We start from the raw sequence: 24,230 nt of genomic DNA, 5'->3' as shown, positions 1-24,230 counted from the left end.
CTCATGGTAAAAAGAGTGAGGAGCTGAGGGATGATTTATTATTCCCACGGCCTCGACCCGGAACAGCTTTTCACCCACTTTTTCATCCCCCTCTGGGCACCCCCTCCACCAACGGCCAAACGACCAAACGCCGTCGAATATTTTTCATTCTATTTTTCATCGAGGGCATTCCTTTCAATTTTTCGTCGGGTTTTTTGTTTTTCACTTCGTAGATTGTTTTTTTCTTTTATTATTTATTCCCTTTGCAATGGCCAATCGATCAACAAGGTCCAGGGGAATTGATACGTCTATCAGAATTGTTTTTCTGAGGGATGATTTGTTTTCATTTTTAACGGGGTGAGGATGATATACGTGGTATGTCGACATCAGGAGGTTTGTTCGAGACCGGGAAATTTCCGGTGAGAGGTTTTTTCGGTTCTACAGCCTCTAAGAGAACGCAGAGAAACAGCGGTGATGGTACGATTGCGATGAGATGAATTCAACTTCTTTGATTAGTTTTGATTTATTATAAGTTGGACCAAAATATCTCCAATTTTAGCAAAATGGCGTCAGCCTATCTGATTTCCGTCAGCTCGTTGTTCCGGACGAGTGCGTCTTCCTAAGCGTACGCGGTAATTTTGAAATTAATCATAACTTTTTATTGGCAGAGTAAAATTGAAAAAATTCTGAGACTTTTTGAAACCCGGTTCATAAGTCTAACGTATCTCTAATTTTATCAAAATCTCGTCAGCCTATTTGATTTCCGTCAGTTCGTTGTTCTGGACGAGCGCGTCTTCGTAGGCGTACGCGGTAATTTGGAAGTTAACCATAACTTGCCATGGGCAGAGTAAATTTGAAAAAATTCTGAGACATTTTGAAGATTATTTAATAGACCACCGTTATCTCCAATTTGATTTGAATCGCACCATTTTTCCCCCTTTTCCCAACTCCCCCAATATCCCGAAGTACCAAAATCTCAAAGCCTTTCCCTTCACTGTTAAATCCCAACCATTCCTTCTCTATTTTCCCAAGAATTTAAAATAAATTATGACTCTAACGTTCTGTTATCACTCCCTCCAAAAGATTGTCATATCCCAGTGAAAACGATGAGCCACGATGGAAGAGGTACTTAAAAACTCACGGAATATCCAAAGTGAAAAGAGAGACCGGGAAGAGGGACCGCTTGAAATAACCGACGCGTTCGTAATTAGAGCGAATAAATGCATGAGTAACGAGCACCTAGGCGCAAGACTAGATAGGGGAAGGGGTTGGAGTGGTGGGTACTCTGTCGCCATGGGACGACGAAAACCCGACGGGCTTTCGCGCGAATATAAATGAAAAAAAAAACAGCAGAGATAGTGATAATGAACCAAGTGAATGAACGAGTGAGTTTGAGAACTGAAGTAAAGGCTTTTTTTCACATTTCAATAATTCAACAAGGGAGAAACAAATTCTTTTTTTATACTTTTCAATCTCCCATTCACTTCTCTATGTTTTTCACGAGTGATTAGAATCAGTTGAATGAAAAAATCTGCATCAAACATGATAAAAAAATTGATTTCTTGTTTAATCAAAAAGGAATGAATTTCTTGAACGATTAATTGATTTAAAAAACTGAAAAATGGAATGATGAAAATTGTCTTGAAATATAGCAGGAAACACTTGACCATAAATTCAATAATACGACCCATTTTGCCCCCTATTTTTTTTAATATAGAAAAAGTGACTCATTTGAATGAGAAAATTAAATAAATAAAATAATGGAAAATATTTACAAAAATATTTACAAAAGCGTAAAAAAATCAAATCATCCCCCTCCAGTCTATTAATGAAGTAAAATTGATTGTCTTTAAAAATTCGAGAGTAATTTTTCCGCTTCACCCCACGAAAAAATATCCATTTCTCCCACAACATGAAATTGTCTCCCAATGACTCCACAAATAGTCGCCGAATTAATTGAGACCGGGCCCTCCCCACCGAGCAATTGGATCAAAGAAAATCCAAAGAATCCCCTCTCCCGAATTACCCGAGTGGAAATTGAACTCAGGTCCGGATCAAGTCCTGATCAGGTCGCCCTCATGTATAATCAGGTACTGATCCGACGACTGGATCAGAACTTGATCAGGCATGTAACGCCTTGACTTGGTCCGGACCTGATCAAGCCGACCTGGACAGGATTTGATCAAGTCAACATTATCTCAATCTGGTGATGCTAATAAACAATCATTATTAGCTGAAAACAAAAAATAATTCAATTTTTTCACTACTGTTCATCTATCTTAAGGAATATCTTCCATTATTAACAGTGAAAAACCACCTGTGATTTTACCGATGCTGGGGCTCGAACCTGCGATGTTCCGATTATCAGTCTTATGCCCGATCTACTAGGCTAACCGGATCTTATGATCAAGTCAATTCTATTTTGCCTATACGATCTCTATCGAGGTATGCGTTAACTTTGTAATTATTTCCGGATGTGCGCGTATATTTTACAAGATTTTTTCGGTCACGATTCAATTCCGTTGATGACAAAGATTTAAATAGTAATATAATAATAATGAGCAAATCGAAGTTAGAGAACTATTTTCCTCTTGAAAATAATTTATTTGTAAATTTAATACGTCTACACATATTTACACAAAAAAAACACTTGAATAAAGTACATTATATACCTGATTCAGAATGGTCTAATTTTTAGCTTCTCATGTATTTAATGTAGTCTGTAGTTTTCGAGATCTGGGGGATTGGATCCAAACTTAATCAGAATCATCCGATCAGACTAAGCTTAGACTGATTGGATGAGAACCTGATTCGGTTCTACCTGGACTATTTATGTTCTGATGAACTGGATCAAAATTTGATGAGTTTCCCATCGATATCACTAGATCAGACTCAGATGAAGATGATCAGATCAAAACCTGATCATAATTCATCTTAGGTAGTTCGGAACAGGATCACTTGATCAAAACTTGATCAGTTCCTCATCAGGCATGGCCTGATCAGACAAACCTGACGAATACCGGATCAAATACTGATCCAACATCAGAGCGGCCTGAGGCGATTTCCACTCAGGCTGACCTGACCAAAATCTGATCCGAATTATTGCAGGAGGACGGACCTCAGGTTCAGATCAAGCTCATCATATCAGAACCTGATCAGAGTAAGTCTGATCAGATGCAACAAATCAAAAACTGATCAGTTCTTGATCAAGTCTCGCCTGATCAGTTGAACCTCGCCACCACCAGATCAGGTTCTGATCAGACCTCAGGCGCGCCTGACATAATTTCCACTCGGGTACACCGTATAAATGCATGAGTTGTGCACACCGGGTGTCACTAAATGATTGAAATAAAAAATTCCCCCGCTATTCCAATTTTTATTTGATTTTTCATTCAAAAAAAAAGAAGCAGCAAAATCATTTGAAATTCAATGCCGACGCATCGAACTAAATTTGAAAGAGAAAACAAACATTTCATATTCCACATTCAACTGACTCTATTTTTTTTAACAAACAGCTGAGTGGAAAAAAAAATTCGCAAACAATTAAAAATTGGAGAACAAACGGGTGAGTAATTATTTCCGGATCTGAAGCGAGTAAAATTTGCCTCAACTATTTAGTGAAAGATAAAATTTCAAAAAAAATATAATCACCTTTTCCACGCAACTCGCGGGGAAAATTACTGTATGATGGGGTGAGAGTGGGGGGAGGGAAGTGAATCCATTGGGCAATTCATTTTCGCTAGACAGAATCGTTAAATTTAATACCAAAATCGAGACATGGAAGAGAACAATTGTTTTTCAATGGTACAAACTAAACGAATCATTAATTTCCATTTCATCCGTATATCTGGCATCTCTTTTACGTTATTTTCCCGTCGAACGCGGCGGGTAATCGATGGGCTTGCCAATGGTTAATTGATACTGAGCGTTCATTAACGTCCATTAAAAATAATGATGGGGCTGGGAGAAATTCTCGGTACGTATTGCGATGATTTCGGGTTAATGGGGAAATTTGGAAGGACAAGATTATGAAATTTTTAGATTATTCCGAGTTTACAGGTGAATGGCTAGAGGGGATCGAGAGGATTTTCCTTTTTGATTAGATTTTAATTAATCCAAACGTAACGAAGGTATCAATTTTCATCTGAAAATTGCTCCTCTCATATTCAATTCATGGAGTTCATTTCAAATTTATACATTGCTGTATGTCAATAAATTAATTATTTATAGATCAATCAAAATGTATGCATTAATTTTAATTAATTAAACTAAGTTCAACCATCACTTAAAAAGCATAAATTATTAATCATTAATAACCCGCTAATAAATTCTTTCAAAATCTCGAATTTCTTTCATTTTCTTAAATCGAGTGCTTTGAATTAATTAAAAAATTATGCATTAATTCTAATTAATTAAATTAAGTTCAACCATCCCCTGAAAAAGATAGATTATTAACTCTCATCAACGCCAAGAATTCTCTCAAAACCCCAAGTTTCTTCGATTTTTCTTAAATTTTTCCAGCCCCAAAAAATTAATAAAAAATCAACCAGTGATACCTCATTATTCCACACCCCCCACTCCCGAATATTGTCCTCCCAGAAATCTCGGAAAAGTGTGCATCCATCACATTGTCAAGCCTCGAACGCTTTTATGAAATTTTTCCTCTCGAAATTAATACCACTGCTAGCGCTTTTCCAAGGGGGATTATTTAACGTATACAAAAGGATAATGCAATCCCACCGATATAACAACGTAATAATTTCATTTTAATCTCCCTTGTAATTTCGCCATTCCCCTTTTACTCGCCCATCCCCTATTCTAAACCCGAAAAATCCTCTTATCCACAAGCATTGCATTCTTCCTCAGTATGAATTTTCATCTAGGGGGTGGTAAGGGGGTGAGGGCATGAGGTGCGATTAATCGAGCGTGTCGTGGCATGTAAACGCCACTCGACGATTTTAACGGTCGCTCGTTCGACCTCGATTGAACGCAGAAAATCCAACCCCCCCTCCTCCTCCCCCTTTCATCCCCTCGCCGTATGGCACCCCTAAACGACGTCTTATCACTCGAAAATTCACCTCAGTCACCCGGCAAATTGTCACCAGTATTTTTCCTCACATTTCCACCCCCCACCCCCACCCCTCGTTTTCACTTCCTTTTTGGACAATTTTTCAAACCACAAAGGAGCGGAGAAAATGGAGAACGAAAGGAGAGATATTTTCTTTGTAGTTGCTTATCGGCCAATCGATCCTTCAGTCTCATTTCTCTGTCTTCATGCCGTGACTTCAGACGTGAATGGGTACAGGTCTGATAAGAGGGCTTTGATCAGTGATAAAATAAGGGATTATAAGGTGATAAGTCAATTTTAGGGATGTATAATAGAATTTTCTAATCTTACGATTATTTTGAGCTTCAAAAATTAGAAAAAAGTATTTTTATCACGTGGTGTGGAAACGGAGATTTTACTGACGCAATTTGTGCCGGAAATTACACACACGGAGAGAAAAATTTGTTGAAAGTGATTAAATATTCGGGAAAATTACGGAACAGTTGTGCAATTTTTCAGTGAATTTTAAGGAAAAAATTGAAAACGTTGAAGAAAATGTAGGGAACGTTCAGGGAAAAAATGCGTAACGGTTCCGTAATTTTGACAGAATAGTTGATAGAGTAATTTTCAAAGAATTTTTCTCTCTGTGCATTGAGCACTGTGTGAGGGAAAATAGTGTGCGATATTTGGAGGAACAGTGTTTTTTAATTAAAGGGGATTGTGTCACTCGCCTTCGGATGGGACTGTAATATTCAGACGAGATAAAACACAGTTTTCCGCACTCGTACCGAAAAGTGTTCTTGTAATATCGAGTCATGAACTTGTCAAGAGGTCGATAATATCATTTTTTCATTCAATTTATTGAAGAATTTGCGAGAAAAAATTTCGAAACTGATGAAGAAAACATTACATTTTGTAACGAGTGTGGAAAAGAGACTTTGGCTCATGAGAAATTTGCAGAACGAGCCGAAAACTAGTGATACAATCCTTCAATACAAAAACCCCTTTTCTCACGAGCATCAAACAATATTTTCCTACAAAATATGTGAAAAAGTAACTTTATACCCCAAGCGAGTCTAAAACCTCACATTTCAGCACAGCGTCATAAAAAGTATAATTTAATTATACAAAACAAAATACACAATCCTCAACCTCTAAATTTCAACTAAAAAAATCAACTCTCACCATCTCCCTCCCCCTTCTGCCCCTTAAAAAATATAAATCTCCCCCTCAAATCGAACGATTTCACTTTAAAATCCAAATAAACCGGAATCCAGTTGGGGGATGAAAAACGTGAGCACAGGGATACTCGAAGCCTTGACGCTTTACTCACCGGACGCGATTCGAGAATTTCATTTCCGCGGGACGTCCGTGCTTGGGAACTTCTTAAATTAAATTTCTGAATTACAGCCAATCATCGTGACGCCAACATAAAGAGGTGGGGGTGGGGAGAGGGGTGGGGGTGGTTTTACCGGGGCAGAATGTAGGGCGTATGGAAACGTAAACGTACGAGAAAAGTGCCACGAGCGTGAGGGGGTGGAGAGAGAGAGAGGGGCAAGGATGAGGGGTGGTGAAAGGGGGAGGGGGTGAGAGAGCTACTGACTTCTGCGTTTAACGACATCGACGTGCAGCCCCTCTTTCTCTCTTTCTCCCTCACGATAAGTCGTTTGATCGTAAATTCACGGGGAATTTCAGTCTCCTAATGAAACAGGGGTCTAATTCCCCCACCCCCCCAACTCCTCACGTCAGCTATTCCCACCCCCTCGGCGGCTTACGTCCGTTTCTCACGTATAAAATAACAACGAAACACATTAAAAATGAATTGATTAAAGTATGAGGAAGTTCTCGAAATTTTCGAATTTACGCGCCGAAATTTATGAGAGGGTGAGCGAACAGGTGGGGGAAGATTGTCATAAAAAAAAATAAATGACGAAGAGCGAGAGAGTTTTCGCTGAAGTCGTTCATTGGGAAGTAATTTGAATTTACCGCCACGACGTTTGGCGCTGGGCTCGCTCTTGTACTTCACCAGTGAATTTCAATTAAACGGGTGGATTTGGGGGGGGGGGAATCCCCGGAAGTACAAATAGGAGAACGAATGGTGTTTGAATATTAAACAGAATCGATTTGAGTGGATAGAGATGAAGAAGGTTTTAAAATTCTTATTTTTATCGGTTGAGCAATATTTTTTTGAGAGAATGGACTGAGAACCACAATCTCATTTGAGACTGATAATTTGAATATTAAATTTTCTACAAAGTAATTAGTTTGAAATCAATTAAATTGACTAACCAATTGAAATTTAATTTATGTTGGTGGACAGGAATCAACTTTATCGACCTTTAAAAAAGAAAAGTAATTTAGTTTCAGTCATTCACTGACCTCGTTTTTTTTTATTACCGAGCAATAATAAAAATAATTAATTAATATACTATAATATAATAATTAATTTAATAGACTATACAGCTTCAATTCTTAAACAAAATTAACCAAAAAATCAAGATCACCGCAGAATTGTTATAAAATTTTACAAAAATATTCAGTCGATAAATTTCACCTCGTCTTATCCAACAATAATTCTCAGTTCCATTCTCCGCAGATAAAAATAAACCTCAAGCAACATTTTTTAATGATTCACACATTATTCAAGGCACGTAACGATCAGTATTTACCTTATTAGTCCCCGAACGGGTGTTCCACTTGTCCATTAATGGTCAGGAGCTCCTGAAAATTGAGAAAGACCCATTAAACCAAGAATCACAAGTTGAAGATAAACGGTGAAACACCATCAGAAAATGATGATTCAGGGATTCCCCTGGAGGCAATATTTTTCATTGGCTTTCATTGCGACATGAAGTGAACTTTCCCTCTATCCCCCTCCTCCACACGTAAAAGTCTTCAAAACGACAGAATTATTCCTCGATTCTGGACAATTACAATGATTCAATTAAAATGAATTTGAAGGTGTGAAAAGTTTATGAAACGAGCTTTAAATTGAGGAAAATTGTTTTCAAATTCACTCTGTCGATGTGAAGTTATCGACGATTGAAAATTTCCGATCGAAACCAAATTAATTTCAAACGATCAGCCAGATCTTCATGATGATACACTTTTTTTCTATATGTGATGATAATGATGATGATATTTAAAAATAATTATGTAAAATACTAAAATCATTTCAAAATGTTGGAAAAATCACTCACAACTGGGGTAAAATGAATTCTCTCAATAGGGAATAGCAATATTATCGTATTGGAGACATATCCTATGCATGAGTTTTTTCTATTTTATATCCTCTCCTCTCCTACGTAATATCCTTTGACTTTCATATCCACGGATACAGGAGACTTACTGTCCCTTCAATGCAACCAACGGTACTAAGAATAATTTGCCTCAGAGGATACGTGTACTTGTACGGACTGTATTTCTCTATTGCCTTTATGTGATCGCATTTTTGTTACTGCAAGAAGTCCCCAGGGATTTATCGGATTCTGTACAATATCGAGGGTGTGTAAAGAACTCGATGTATGCTGCAGAGGTCATTGGATTTTTCCTCAATTTTTTTTTTTTTTGTGAAACCGAGTTTTTTTCCCTCTCAATCCCGCGTGGAAATCGAGAAAAGCCAGTTTCGATTTACCCGAGGACAATATTTATCCGGTTTTTCACCTTTTTTTCGAGGAGTGAATGGCGCAGGGATAATGGATTTTTAGGCTGTGGGGATGTTTATGAGCTTTGCTTTCAATTTTTTAATGGAGATTAACTTTCAGGCAGACGGAGAAAATTTCCGAAGTTTTTGCTTTTAATTTTTTTAATTTAATCAGTCTTCCGCCAAAATAGTGTACAAATGTCTTCGTACACAGATATAAACTTTTTATAATTTATGGGGGAAGAATGAATGCGGTTTTTTTGGTAGAAAATTGTGGGTTTTGAAAAAATTGAAGAGACTTATTTTTCAGGCGATCTCGAGTGGGAATTTTTCAATCTCACGCCATAAAAATGAATAAAAATTGAAAAATACGGCATGAGTGAAATCAGGAAATTTAATTACAAGTTTTTTTGTTGAAAAAATTAATACAATGCATTTTTTTTTTCATTGATTTTGACAAATTGTTAACGTTAATTTTATAAAATTTCTCTAAAAGAGTTTTTTTCACTGAAGATATATTTTTTAATAAAACATAAAGAGCTTGGATTTTTTAATTAATATTAACTTGAACTTCACATATTTTACGATAACCTCTCAAATTTTATATTAATGTAAATAAATAATGGATTGTATTCAGCCTCAAACAGATAAATTTCATCCCAAAAGTTGTTAAAATAAATTTTAAATTCAGATTCTCCAGTTTCCCTAGAAATTTTCATATTTTTGAGATACACAACCCAAAAAAATTGTATTCCTGTTCACAAAAAATATTCTAAAAATATTAGAACCACATTTCCCCTTCAAATTTTTCAATTAAACAGCAAAAACGTCGTCAGATTAATTTTAAAAAATACTACAATAAAAACGAACACTATTCAACCCAAAAAAACAGTCAATAAAATTAATTCAGCAAACGAAAAAAAAAAACAATTTGATTTTCTCAGTATTCCCCCTCAAAATCCCAAAAATACTGGAAACCCTGGAGAATTCGTTTAAAATTCCGGCTCGAGATCCTCTCCAAAACCAATTTTTTTTATTTGGCGGGAAACCGTGGTATTTACCATACAAATCGTCCGAGCACAGCAGAAAAAATAAAACTCACCCGATCTTTCCCCCGTCCACCCGACGCCATTACGTCTTGAAGCTTTTGTAGCAATCGCACGTCGATCATCGTCACTCTTATCCACTTCCACTCGCTAAACCAAACAAATAACCATTAACACAACATCACAAAGGCTCCTCTCACAGACTCGAATGAAACAACAAATTAATGAATATGTTCTTCGACTACAAATGAGAGCTACCCGACCACGAGATATGGCTATGTCCACATTGTCCACACTTTCCACATAAAACAATTTCACTACATCACTTCCCGCTCATCACTCCCTCCCCCACCCGCTCCTCCAGCGCCCTCCCCTCCCCCCCCCGGTGGCTCCGCGAGACAGAAAAATTTTTGAATATTGCAAATCTTCGAACGATTTAACTCTTCAATGTATCACTTCCCTCGAGAATTAATGAACATAACAAACATTTCCTTGTTCTAAATATTCAGAATCACATGTTCATCGATATATTGGGGATCAATAGGATCAGAAAAAAAAGATAACTGATTTTTTTCGGAGTATTTTATCTGCTAAAAAGTCGTCAAATAAATTTTAAAAAATACGACAATAAAAAAGAAATGAAATCAACCGAAAAAACTACCAACAAAATTAATTGAAAAATAAATAAAAATAATTTGAATGACTCAGTTTTCCCGCTTAAAACCCCAAAAATCCTGAAATAATATCCCCAAACCCGGGATAAATTTTTAAAAATTCCCTCTCACCGGACGCCAATTTTTTTTTTTTGGCGGGAAACTGTAGCTTGTACCGTGTAAATTATGCGTGCGCAGGAGAATAAATAATAAGACTCACCTTTCCCCCGATCCCCCACCGCCATTACGTCTTGAAACTTTTGTAGCGATCACACGTCGATCATCATTACTCCTATCCACTTTTACTCACTAAAATAAACAAATAACCATTAACCACCACAAATGTTCCTGTCGCAGATCGAAAGGCACAACAAACGAATAAATATCTCCTTCGACTACGAATGGGAACTCCTCAACCACGAGATATGGGTATGTTCACACTTTCCACATAAAACAATTGCACTCCATCACTACCAGCCCCTCCTCCCCTCCCCCCACACCCGAGCGTCTCAACGAGATCAAGAAAAAATCTGGAATATTACAAACTGTTGATCAATTCAACTCCCCCACATCTCAATTCTCCAAAGAATTAACAAATATGATGAACATTTTTTTTTGCTAAATACTCTGTATCACATATTTATCGATATATTGAAAATCAATGGCCTCAAAAATCATAAATAACTAATCTTTTAGTAACATTTAATTTTTTTGTATTTGTAGATAAGTGGAAATTAACGAAAAATAATTTTATTCTAAAAATAAGAGCCACATTCTCTTTCAAACTTTCAAATTTATCCGCCAAAAAAATCACGTGATACATTAAAAAAAAATATTGCAATAAAAACCAACTCAATTCAACCCAAAGAAACTGTCAACAAAATTAATTCAGAAAGAAAAAACCATTTGAGTTCCCAAGTTTTCCCAGAAATCCTGAAATCCCTCCTCCTCCTCCCCCCCGCGATATTCTGTATTTGGCGGGAAACCGCTGCGTCTGGTACGTAAATTATGCGCGCGCATGGGAATAAATAATAAGACTCACCTTTCCCCCGTCCCCCGACGCCATTACGTCTTGAAGGCTTTGTAACGATCGCACGTCGATCATCGTCACTCCTATCCACTTCCACTCACTAAAATAAACAAATAACCATTAACACAGCACTACAAATGCTCCTGTCACAGATCGAAAGACGCAACAAACGAATAAACATCTCCCTCGACTACGAATGGGAGCTACTAGAGCACGAGATACGGGTATGTCCACACTTTCCACATAAAACAATCTCACTGCATCACTTCCCGGTATTCCCACCCTCCCCCTCCCCCACCCCCCTGTCCCAGCGCCTGTCCTTTCCCCTCGGGCGTCACAACGAGACAAAGAAAGATTATTAAATAATTCAATCTTGTGCACAATTCAACTCCTCCCGGTCTCAATTCCCCGGAGGATCAGTGAACATGACGAACATTTTTTTGTTCTGAATATTCTGGATCAGATGCTCATCGATATATTGGGGATCGATGGAGTCTGGACAAATATACAATTGAATTTTGTGGGAGATTTCATTTTTTGATCTTTATGATGAGTGGGAATTCAACAGAAATTTGTTTAAAATTAAATATTTTGGTGGATTCGATGTTTTAGAGAATTTTTTATGACTTTGATAGTGTCTTTTTAATAAGATTTTGAGGAGAATTTATTATTTTTCGAAAATCGTTGACAATAATTGAATTTTTTCAGAAAAGAATTTTCGGAAAATTTGATCTATGATTTTTCATATTTTATCTTTTAATTGTGTTATTTGTAGAGAATCATAAGGAAGTAGATAATTTGTCCGGACAAAGGATTTTCTTTTATTTTGACTTTGTTGATAACGGGAAAGTCGAGGGAATTTTTTATGATTTTTCATATTTAACGTTCGATATGACTTTAAAAACTATTTGTTTTATTTATGGGAATTCAAGGAATTGTTTCTATGATTTTTCTCTGAAGCCATTTTTTTTATTTATAGATAATCTCAGGCAACAAGAGAATTGTTCCAAACAAAGAGTTTTTTTCTTATGTATTTGGAATCACTTTTAATGTTAGGATTATCTTGTTGATGATTAGAAATCTGACATTTCTATAATTTTCAATCTTTCTCGTTCAACATCACCTTGAAAACAATTTTTTTATTTATTGAAAATCGTAGACAAAGAATTTAAAATTTTTTTTATGTCAACGTTTGTTTGTTTCATCTTCTAATTGATCAAATAATCTACATAAACAGAGGATCATGTAGAAGATAAAAAAATCTGTTCATATTTGAGATATTAAATATCGAAGTCGTCAAAAATTCCAAAGGAATTCCAAATGAATCTCCCACAAAGCAAACAATTTCGTCCCTTTGTTCTCCGAATTCGTCAACTAATTAATTTTCATTCCTTTCAATCTACATACTCTTTATCCCCAAGCCCTAGATGATGATCCTAAAAAGGATGTTGTTCCATTTTCATTTTTTCCTCGAAAAACAATTGAAAGAAACGACAAAATCCTTGAACCCCACCCTCAGGAGCTCCATTTCATCTCCAACCTCTGAAAAATTAACTGAAATCCTCATCCAAAAAATCAAAAGAATAATTCCTTCCTCATCTCTGACAAATATCTTAACATGTCAAGATCTCCTCAGGAGGTCTCCCAAGCTCTCATACAATAGTCCCCCTATTTTTATTTTTATCACTTTGATAATCATTTCATGAGCTCAAAAATGCTCATAGAACAAAAGATTCTCTAACGTCCAAATGTGTCTCCAAAAAACAAAGGATTTTCCTCCTTTGTTCTCCCAATTTATTCAAACAATTATTTTTCCTCTCTTTCAATTTATATTTCCTTTATCCCCAAGTCCTGGCTGATGATCATCACAGCCATTTTGTTTTTATCAATTGTTGCATCAAAAAGGAATTGAAAAATGCTTCAAGATCCTCAGCCATCGAGCCAAACGCTCAGGACTTCCCTGTCGTTCCCCAACCCGGGTAATTGAGACATCATAATTCATCCAAAAATACTGAAACCCTCGATACCTCAAGAATAATTCCTCCATTGTCCTCAACAAACATCTAGACATGTGAAAATATCCTCCGGACGTCTCGTAAAGCTCCTTCATAAAGCTTTCACCGTCGAGACAGGTCAATTGATCGCGGAACGTCAGCCGGATATCTCCGGAATAATTCATTCTCCCGAAAAATCCGTGACTAATATCGTCTACGAGGACAATTATTTACCTTCCAACGAGTGGGTCAGCCACCGCTGGCTGTAGTCCGACTGAGCGTCTGATGACGCCATTGTGCTCGCCCACAACAACTGCGCAGTCACCCACCGCGCAAGTAACCGACGACAGAGAAAATGGCCGCCGTTGAACTAGTAGTTTGTGCGTTGTTAGCTGTTACCGACGGTTTCTCGTCGATTTTAAGTGTTTTACCTTCTGTGAGTGAACTGTGCGAGTTACCACGAGGTCGATAAGCCCTCCGGATGGTGTGGAAAGCTCCAGGGGCTGGTGGAAATCATCTCCGAAGGTAAATAAACACGAAATTTTTTGCCTCGAGAGGCTTCTGGCGGTTGGTGTCAAGGATTTTTTTTGGGTTTTGGGGGACGTGTGGGATTTGGGTTTATGGAGTTGCAAATAAACTGAAAGTATTTGTGGATTTGGTACAGCGGATTTTTTAATGAGAATCGGGGTAAAATGGGCTGGGGTGATGGTGGAGGGTTTTTTTGGGGTGAAGGTCTGTGTTTTTAATGGAATAATGGCAATGGACGAGGACTTTGGAGTGAATTTCTGGGGACGGGGGGATTATCATTGTTATTAATGGTTATGAATAATTAGGATTGAGGGATGAGTGCTCGAGGGAAATGTGACTCGGGACTATTTCGTTGTTTTTTGGAGACGAACAGTGATTTTATCCAGAAATGGGCATCAAGTGAATGTCATTATTTTGCATTGAACCACAGGAAATGAATGAAATTGATAATCAATTACCATTTGGAAATCCCTGGAAAAGTGCAGGTGAAACTCATAATGAGAGGAAAATAACAATTGGGGTTTTTTATGCTATAAATATTGTAACAACCTTTTTTTGAGTCAAGGATTCTTCCTTGGGCTTTGGGGATTTTGTAGTATTTCGTAGAATTTAATGAGATGGGATTTGGGTTTATGGAGTGCAAATAAACTTGAGGTATTTACGGATTTAGTACAGGGCTTTTTGGGAAGAGAAGACAGAAAATAAATGTCCACATTTTCTCGCTTAAATAATTAAACAACAAAGAGTTTATAACCCCAAAATTTTCATTTACATTTTTTACCAAATTTGCTAAAGCTTATATCTTGCAAACTATTATTTCAACGAGGATTTGTCATAGAACATTTTTTGTAGCTGAGGAAATTTCCATAAATAACTGTCTCTTGACAATTTTCCATAAAATCACTCACTACCGCGAAAATTGAGAGAGAAATCTGAAATTCACAGATTCGCCAGGAGATCAATAACTGCATTTCATCTGTTATTTGAACCAAAATAATGTCATCAAGGATTTAACTTGCACTAAAGTCTCAAAAAGCATTGATATATTAGAAACAAATTACAAGACACATCTTAAATAATTTAAAACGAGTTTCTAATTTGAAAATAGAAATGAAAAAATTCTAAAAAATAATTTTAAAAAGTAGAAATATTTTTTTTAATGAAAAAATTTACTCTTAAAGTCTTCTCAAAATTGAAATTCTTTTTTATAAAAATGTGTCTTCACGTAAAATCAACCGTCATAAATCAACATAAATTTTCGTCTTCACCTCCCAGCGAAATCCAAAAATACCTCAAAAATTCCACGAAAAAAAAGACTGATTCTCACTGACACATGCTGGCCTCCTCTGCATAATTAAAAATAATTATGATAACACTCCCCCCCCCTCCTCCTCTCCCAGAACATTCTTTCCAATATTGCCGGTGACTTCAAGTGGTGTTAGTTTACAAGTTCTCTCGGAAATGACACGGCCACGTGCACTTTATCCACCAGAAAATACAGAGAAAGAGAAATAGACGAAGGCACTCGGTCCAACATTCTCTTGTATATTATTCCTTAAGGCTCCTCTGGTTACGCCCGGTGGCAGTGAACAAAATTTACGAGCAGAGGGGATGGAAACTCATCCAAGTGAACGTAAACATGAGTTCAGAACCGCAAGAAAATTCCTCAAAAGAGTTTCATACTCCTCAAAATATCCCCCCAAAAAACTAAAAATAAATAATCGAATACAACGAATGGAAAATAAATTTTACACTTTTGATAAATTGACAATATGAAAATGAATTCATATTATTTTATTCAAATCAATAATTTCCCTTTAATCAATTCGAACAAATAATTCTATCAATATAATCGTGAAACTTTAATCATTAAAATCAGTTTTTTAGTATTCTCTTCAATTATTAACAACAAGTTCTATCTATCGTTGGGAGAATTTTAGAAATGACCAATCAACTAATTGAGGCACATTTTTTTGTTATTAAAAACCTCGTAAAAAGTCTAAATTAAATAATGAAAAACAATTACATTCCAGTTATTCATTAATGAACAATTGATCAAAAACGTTACACACACACGAACGCAGGGATACGGTCTAACAATTTCATTTTTTAACTGCTCACGTCATAACGGATTGACGTTAACCCAAAAAAATTAAAAGCTTCGAGTGAAGCAATTGGAGAGCTTTCATTCAGAAGTATTGGATTTCCAGGTTTTCCCGGGGTACAAAATTCACTCTTCCCAAGTTTTTATTTATTCTGATTCCCAAAACAATTATTGTTATGGGGGCCTGCTTCAAATAGCAAAAAAGGGCAGTCCCTCTGGGACTTTGTCAGTGCGGAATTTCCAAAATACATCTGATGACCAGAGAGGGTTGAGATGGACAGACCAAGGGTTAGAGCAGAAGGTTTGGGTGTAAAGCTGGGCCCCATTAGCAACATTTAGTACATTCTGAGGTTTCCTGCTTAAAGGTACCTTTTTAGTGTCTAGAGCAACAACTATATTTTTATTAATAATTTAAAGTGCTTAATTAATCCAAATATTTTTCGTGTATATTCGCATAATCAAATAAGACGAAAAAAAAATTCGTCGATTTGAAAACAATTCTCCAATATTTTTTTAAACCCTAAAAATGGTCGAGTGGACGTCGAAGAGTCGAAATTAATCCTGGCTGGACGCCAAAAATCTCCCCTAAACGCATTTCAACGCGTCTGACTGCTAAATTCCATTTTCGATGGTCGGTGAGACTGCTCTCTACCATTTCTGTATTTGTACGTTAAAATACAGGCAAATCGACGACAGTCTATTCTCAACTACCTTGAAATAACAGACATTCTGGTCATTCTCTTCATTAACGTGGGACCAGCTAATTAGAATTTATAAGTACTCGGTTATCGTACCATTGGACCTGTAAAATTTTCAAGTTAAAACCTTTATATCAACTGTCTTTCCTTCCAAATCCATAAAATATTTTTAACTCATTTATTTATCTTATTCATTCTGACTACTTTTTACTATCACAAAGACCTTCAGCCCATTTTACTTTCATTTTGCTGAAACCCACAAGGACAATTTATATTTCCATTTAATTTTTCATTATTTAAAAATACTAACACCACCAAATCGCCGAATTTTCCTGACGATTTCTCCATTTCATCCCCAATATTCACTAAATTTGCTAACATTTGCAAAACCCAATTCTTCACTCTCACTCTTTTAGGGAATTTTCGTTTTCGTGATGAATGGAAGACAAGTGGAGTCATCAGTTAACTGATTGACCCTTCTTTATTCCCTGATCAATTTAAGATGAAAAATCCACCAAATTTTCCTCCCCATTCCCATTCGATTCTCCCTAACAAATAACCAAAATAACCTCATCTTTCTTCCTCCCCCACCCCTTTTCACCCCATCCCCTTGGGATCCATAAATAAAAATGGAGGTATTTTGAACTGATGTAGATAATGGAAAAACTGAGAAAACAAAGGAGGTACTCCTCATTTCATCCCTCGGGGAGGGTTGAAGGAGGGGTAGGGTAGGTTGGGGGAGAGGGGGGGGGGTCGACTCCTGGAGCCCCCAGAAGTGAAGACTCTCCTCCAGCTATCCATACATACACGTTTGAGTGAGCCGAGGTCACCATGGTAACGCCACTTCAGGTCGTGTCCCTATTGCCCAGCCGTTGGGTTACTCTCCCTCATTCGTCGTCCGGTATATCGGTCTCACTCACTCGGCTAGGGTCTTTCAACTGTGTTGGATCCAACGAGATTACGAGGCAACCCCCTAGCACCGAAAGCCCTCATCTCACTGGGCCCCGAGAACATATCCTCGGCTTCTACGTCAACCCCTCGCCGATCAGCACATGTCGTTCTATCGGAGGCGTTGAGTACACGAACGCGTTGAGGAATTGTTGGGGATTTTTTTTTTTTTTATATATATTGGGGGTAGGAGAGTGCAGTAGGAGGGGCTGTTACAGTGAAATCCATCTCGCTTACCCTCACCCACGTGTTTGCTGTGTGACACCCATCAAGAGCCTCTCGTGATTGCCTGACAATACGTGGATTGCTTTGTGATTAACTCACTGGACCCGACACATGTCAGAATTAATTTATTTCGGGTATTATCACGGCTTTTTGAGGGAGGGATGAAATTGTAGGGGGAGCTTTTGGAGGATTAGACGTTTTGTTCACGTTGGAGTTGAGATTTTATTCTTGAGATAGATTCGTGTAAATGATTTTTCTTTTTGGGGAAATATTGGGTCGAGTTCGATAATCTGGGGATTAAAGGACAAGGACGTAAAGTAAATTGGTTAATTTAAGGGATTGGTCATTTCACGGGGGAGATTTGTTAGTCGTTGGGTGATACAATCGGCCAAAAATCGTCTGGCCGATGTGAAGTTGGTAGCATCAGGTCAACTGACACCGAAACCAACTTCAGGTGGGAGAGGCCCTTTTTGGACGATTTTCTTGTTTATGAAAGGACAAGCACTTGAAGTTGATCACTTAAAATATTTGCCAACTTCATGCGTAAGACTGATTCTTCGATGATCAATATAATCGTCATACGATCGTTCAAAAATGGTCTGACCCGTCTGAAGTTGGCTCCATCAGGTCAACTGACGCTGAAACCAACTTCAGGTGGGACAGACTTTTTAGGGTGACTGCCCTAGGTATTAAAATACAAGTGTATGGATGTCATTGATGACTTGCAATATTTGCTAACTTCATGCGTAAGACTCATTCCTCATTAGCCGATTTAAATATCATATGCGAGGCGGGAAATTCAAAGACGATCAAATGCGCAAATCAGTCTCATCGGATATTATGCTTCAGGGGAATAAAAGTATGAATGCGACGGTATGATCTGAGCTGAAAGCGAGAATTATAATGACAGGCGTCCGAAAGTAATTTTACTGCCGCAATATTTTATACTCCGAGGCCTAAAAACCGGAATTAAACTCATAACGAGGTTGAAAATGCTGTTTTAAGGTCCTAGGGTCATAAAGTAATATTTCGCCAGTCGATTTCTTTTTTATTTTTGATGGGAAAAAATCCCAATTTTAGGTACTAAAATAATTTAAGACCCTTTAAGCCTCAAACAGGAAAATATGGCTTTCCATTTTCTTCCTTTTCCTTTTCATTATAATTTTCCACTCCCTCAATCTAGAGTTCTGGCTTTTGATTCTCTTTTGAATGAGTTTTCCTCGTTTTCAACAAATGGAGGGTTTTTTTTTAAACAATTTTTCTTTTTTGATTTTACTTTATCTTTCAAAAACAAACAACAGAATGAAGCAGTCCCCAGAGCTACGGTAATTTCATTATGTGACTTCACCCTCTATATTCAGGGAGGATATATAAGATGTCTTGTGAGTAGCAGAAGTTCCGAGCAACTTGGTACTCTATCTCTCCGTTACACCTCCCTCTCCACCAATTTCACTCAATTTTACTGAGGATGTGTTTTGGATGTTTCGCTTGAATCGTGAAAATTATTCTTGTCTTTATCAATTTGACGTAAAGTTGTTGGGGCGTTGGATTGAAAACGTTGACGTGAAATATAACAGTTATCAATCTATTCACGAACGTGTCTTAATCTACTTAAGCCAACACAATAATTTTAGATAATCCGTAATTCTATATTTTGAAATGTCATCTTAGAATCATCAGTACTATAATTAGAAGTGGTTCCATCTCGTCGCGCGAAAAAAAATGTATCTCGTTTGAAATTATTTATATCAACGATTTTAGTGTCCAATCACTTTGTTGGAATCTCGGGTAATTTTCAGTCATTTGCAACTCGACAACCGCAGAGTGTAATTGAAAAAGGTTAGAGTCATTTTGATAGTTTTTTGGTTGACTTGAAGGACCTTCAAATTTAATCCAATCGCATCATTTTTGGTGAGTTCGAATCAACGCGCAATCAAGCATAATAAAGGAATAATTACGTCTGTAAAATTTGTCATCGTCTACGATCATTTTCAATCTACTATAACTCGACAATCGTAGAGTGAAATTGCAAAAGTTTAGAGTCATTTTGATCCTTTTTTGGTTGACTCAAAGCATCTCAAAATTTATTCCAATCGCCTCATTTTTCACGAGACCAAATCAAGAAACAACAGCTTTCGCGTCTGTGAGATTTGTCGATAATTGATCGATTTATTGATAATATTCAATTATTTGTGATCGGATATCCGCTGAGTGAAATTAAAAAAACTTTCGATTATTTTACACCTCGTCTCACGAATCTTCTCCATCTCCAGTTTTATTAAACTCCTCCCGTTCTGCCCCATCTTTAATCTTTCCTCTCGCGTTTCAAAATAGTCGGTAGCAATTTTTTGTTTATTCGAGACCTCTAGTGGAACATTTATGAGCTTTAATACAAAATACAAAGCTTTCGTCGCGTTTTCTTCGCTTCGTCTCATCCAGCGTCTTAAAACCGCCGAAAAAAAAGCAGATTTGCCTTTAAAAAGTTGAGCCCTCTTCGTGCTTCGCATGCAAAATTCACAGTACTGAGGCGGTCTTCGCAGAACAAAGTCGCATTTCAAGACGGTTACGGAAAAATGCTGGATGTAAAGAGGGCTTTTTGCCGTAAGGGGTGGGCTATGGGAAAGATGAGAAAGAGAAAGAGACACAGGATATACTTTATCCGGAGCCTGAATGGCGTCTCGGGGGGTAATACAGCGCATGTGCAACACATCTGTGACGTTTCATAGTCATTCCATCCCTCTCTTGCTACCACTTTCACAGCATTCTCCCTCACCCAGTAAAACTCGAAGGCACTTCGAGGGGTTTCTAAAAATAATCACTCCGTGCACTTGAAAACTGCATCAGAGAAACCCTCGGCCACTCACTTCAACCAAAATTTCTTTCCCATCGTTACTTACTGAGGTGCATAAATAACATCGCACATCACTTTTTTTTTATCTCAAGATTATTCTTTTTTCTTCGTTAAAAAAGTGGTTTTTCAGGTCGCCCACGGCTGGGGGTGAGGGATCGACAATTGCCCCATTCGATACATCGAAAAATTCACCCTCAAATTAATAAAAAACGACCCCTTTTTGTCCCATTATTCATTAAGTTATGGCTAAAAAGCATTTTCACGTCGGTTTCGTTTATCTGGAATATTTCAAAAAATATTGGGGCAAAAGGGACGATCTTTTTTTAATTTGGTGATAGATTTACCGATCTATCGAGTGGGGGTGGTTGTTGACCCCCTCTCATCCTTCCCCTGCTGTTTTCAAAGTAAAAAAGCCATTTTGTGCGAATTTTCAAGTTTTTTTTCAAGTCCAGAGGGAATGGAAATATTTTTATTTTGAATTTGTTTAATTGAAGAAAATTGCTAATTGAGTATCTCCATAGACCCGAAAATTTACTCCTCACTGTGTAAAAAAATGCGACCCATTTTACCCCATGAAGTTACGACAAAAAATCTTTTTACGTAGATTTTTTGTCGAATATTTAAAAAACTATCGGGGCAAAATAGGCTGTCCTTTTCTTAATTTGAGGGTGAACTTTTCGATCTAACGAATGGGGTCATTATCGACCCCCTCCTCTTGTTATTTCAAAGTAAAAAATCACTTTTCGGTGATTTTTATGTTTTTTTCCAAATCCAAAGAGACTTAATTTTTTTTAATTTTATTTTTGTATAATTAGGAAAGTTTGTGGGTTTTGTATCTTGAAAAATTGTTTTTTAAACGTATTTTTTTTACCATCGCGGAGAGACGCGCCACAAGCACACGCAGAGTATTGTGACGTGGCTCTATTTGCCGAGAGCCCTCTTTCACGATTCGCAGGGTTGCCATGGATACGAGAAGAGTCCAGAAAGGCATATAGAGGGGTAATAGTAACATCCCCCTGGCCTCTTCACATGCAGAGGATGAGCCCTCGCAGGTGGCTCGTATAGGCGATACGTTTGAAGTTTCGATTTTTTTTTTGATTGTTTTTTTCCTGGAGATTTGGCTTTTTATTTATATTGTCCCATTTTTTACGCCGTGGATGGAGATTTACGGGTTTTTTTTCCTCCCTGGAGATATTTTCTTGGGATAAGATCTTCAAGCCCACTTGTTATCAGTATAATGTGATATTTATGAAAGGGAAAAAAACAGTTCTGTCTAAATTTCGCATTTTTAAATTTTTAACTTTTTAATTGGTAATTATCTCCTTAATGAGGGGGACTAGAGATGAAATTGATAAGATCAATTTTGTATCGAATTGAATTCCCCACGAAAAGTTGTTATAACATTTCTGGGTAAATCCCGTCGATATATCGATTATTCAAGATTTATCGGCTGCGAGAAATGCTGTGTCGATTGAATTCATATGATTTTCATTCCTTCAATTATTTTAATTGCTAATTACGTTGACAAGGACGAAGATTTTGGAAAAAACTCATATGACATTTTTTGTAGGTAACGTAATCCTCTAAAAAAAGTTATTATGATAATTTTGTCTAAATCCACTCGTTACCTCGATATTTGAACATTTAACATCCGAAAAATAATCGGGAGATCCGGCAGAGCCCAATTCGCTCCCCTCTTTAAATCTCTTATCAACCCTCTCGACGTTAAAAAATAGATTAAACTTTTTATTACCCCTGTGATATAGTTGAGACATGTGGGAGACTGAAAACCGATGAGATATCGCGTTAATTGGTGGCTCAGCCTCTCCTAATCGTTTTTCCTCTCAACTCCTTCGATCGACGTCAGCAAAACTCTTGTGCCTCCTCTATTTTTCAATCAGCCCCAGAGGACTCTCAGCCCTTTATTCTCATTAATTTTGTAGAGGTGAAAAAGAAAATCTCCAATAAAATCCTTGAAAAGGGGAGAAAAAAGTCCAGATGAAATTGAATGAATTTTTTTTATTCTATTACTTTTTGTTTGAACTCATGAATAGAAATATGATTTTTCAGTTTGAAATTTTAAGATGAAAAGGTCTTGATAACTACCACAGTTTTTTAATGTTTTAAAATATTTTTCTCAACTTTTTACAATATTTGATTTCATTTCGTTTGTGTTCCACGTTTGTCTATGAAAAAATCCACTTATTCCATCCATTTCTGATTTTGTTATTCCATTTTTTAAATTTTTTTGAAGAATTTTCTAGTTGAAAATCCACTAATGCACTATTTAATAAAAAATTATGAATATTTTATCTCGTTTTTATTTCATTTTTTTAAATTGATTATTGAAAGGTTTTTTTAATTAAAAAATCTACTCACGTATTTCATTTCTCATCAACATTGATACGTTTTCAATGTTTTTAAAATGACCTCTTGGTCACGATTTTGTATTTCATTTTATTCGAGTTCATTTCGGTTGAATTACGAATTAAAAAATTTCCATTTATTCAGTACCGTTTTAATGACCATGTTTAATTAAAAAACCACTGTTATTTTCATGCCGAATTAGGTCAATAGTCTCGTATTTTGCATGAGCGATAGGTGAACTACGGTTTAGCGATGCGTTACACTGAAATTTTCCATCAAATTTTATTCATCTTTGAAAATCGCCTGGGATTACGATACGGGTATTCGTTTAATGAAAATAAAAAGGATGAATTAAATGAATGTACCGGCATCCGTGTCAGCTGGACGAGCCATTAGAATTCCCTGCCAACACTGTTGAAGACATGTTCCATTATTTCTTCATCAGCTACACGAGACACGAATTTTTTTAATATCCAAAGTTTCACTTGAAATATTGAAAAAGTTCTTTCTAATTTCGCTGTTCTATTCCTTTTTTTTTCTCGGTGTAGGGGCAGTTGTGGGAGGAGCACCGTGTGGTTGAAATGTGAGATAGAAATACGGAAAATTGGGATAGTTGAGACTGAAATCAAATTACAAACTGGAAAAATTGAATAATTGGCTCCAAAAATTTCAAAAAATCACTTTTTTGCATTACGAAATGGTATTCAAGTCCTCTGCAACAACAATGCATTTAAAGAAATTTATTAGGCAACAGATAATTTGGAAAATCGACAGGTTAATAATAGAAGAATGAAGAAATTTAGTGAACACAAAAAAAAAATTTTTTTTCACCTCAAAATTAAAAATAGAACACAATTTTTTAATAGCCTCATCAATAAATGAATTCAAACATTTTTTATAGCAATTTAATTTTTTTTTTAAATCTCACAAGGTTTCTGTCATGTTCACTCATTAAAAAGTTCATTAGACATTTGACGGATGAAAGACTGTTTTCATTCAATTATCAAATCATTAATTTTTTTTCATCATCATCTTTAATTATCGCAACAACAAAAGTCCAGATAAAAGTGTTATTTTTAAGAAAATTTTCCTGAGAAAAATTTCCTTTAGGGAATTG

General features: G+C 36.6%; 2 protein-coding genes across 3 annotated transcripts in view; one reads left to right on the top strand and one right to left on the bottom strand.

The window, feature by feature from the left end:
* LOC135165992 (uncharacterized) overlaps window positions 1-13,654 on the bottom strand; it is a 73,740-nt gene extending 60,086 nt beyond the window's left edge. Inside the window, exons 1-5 of the mRNA XM_064127861.1 lie at window positions 13,426-13,654; window positions 11,411-11,498; window positions 10,589-10,677; window positions 9,772-9,865; window positions 7,696-7,747 (exon numbers count right to left, since the gene is read on the bottom strand). The gene's annotated coding sequence lies outside the window, so the exon portion shown is untranslated. The remainder of the gene's footprint in view (window positions 1-7,695; window positions 7,748-9,771; window positions 9,866-10,588; window positions 10,678-11,410; window positions 11,499-13,425) is intronic.
* Window positions 1-24,230, top strand: part of LOC135165988 (RNA binding protein fox-1 homolog 2) — a 160,929-nt gene that overhangs the window by 46,377 nt on the left and 90,322 nt on the right. The window contains exon 1 of one of the 2 annotated variants that reach the window (XM_064127856.1): window positions 13,749-13,917. The exons of the other annotated variant lie outside the window; for it this stretch is intronic. The gene's annotated coding sequence lies outside the window, so the exon portion shown is untranslated. Of the gene's footprint in view, window positions 1-13,748; window positions 13,918-24,230 lie in introns of those variants that run through there. 2 annotated transcript variants of the gene reach the window in all.

This window comes from Diachasmimorpha longicaudata, chromosome 9, assembly GCF_034640455.1.
Source record: "Diachasmimorpha longicaudata isolate KC_UGA_2023 chromosome 9, iyDiaLong2, whole genome shotgun sequence".
NCBI lineage: Eukaryota > Metazoa > Arthropoda > Insecta > Hymenoptera > Braconidae > Diachasmimorpha > Diachasmimorpha longicaudata.
Note: the sequence above shows the minus strand (reverse complement) of the source record. Positions and strands in the feature narration are given on the sequence as shown.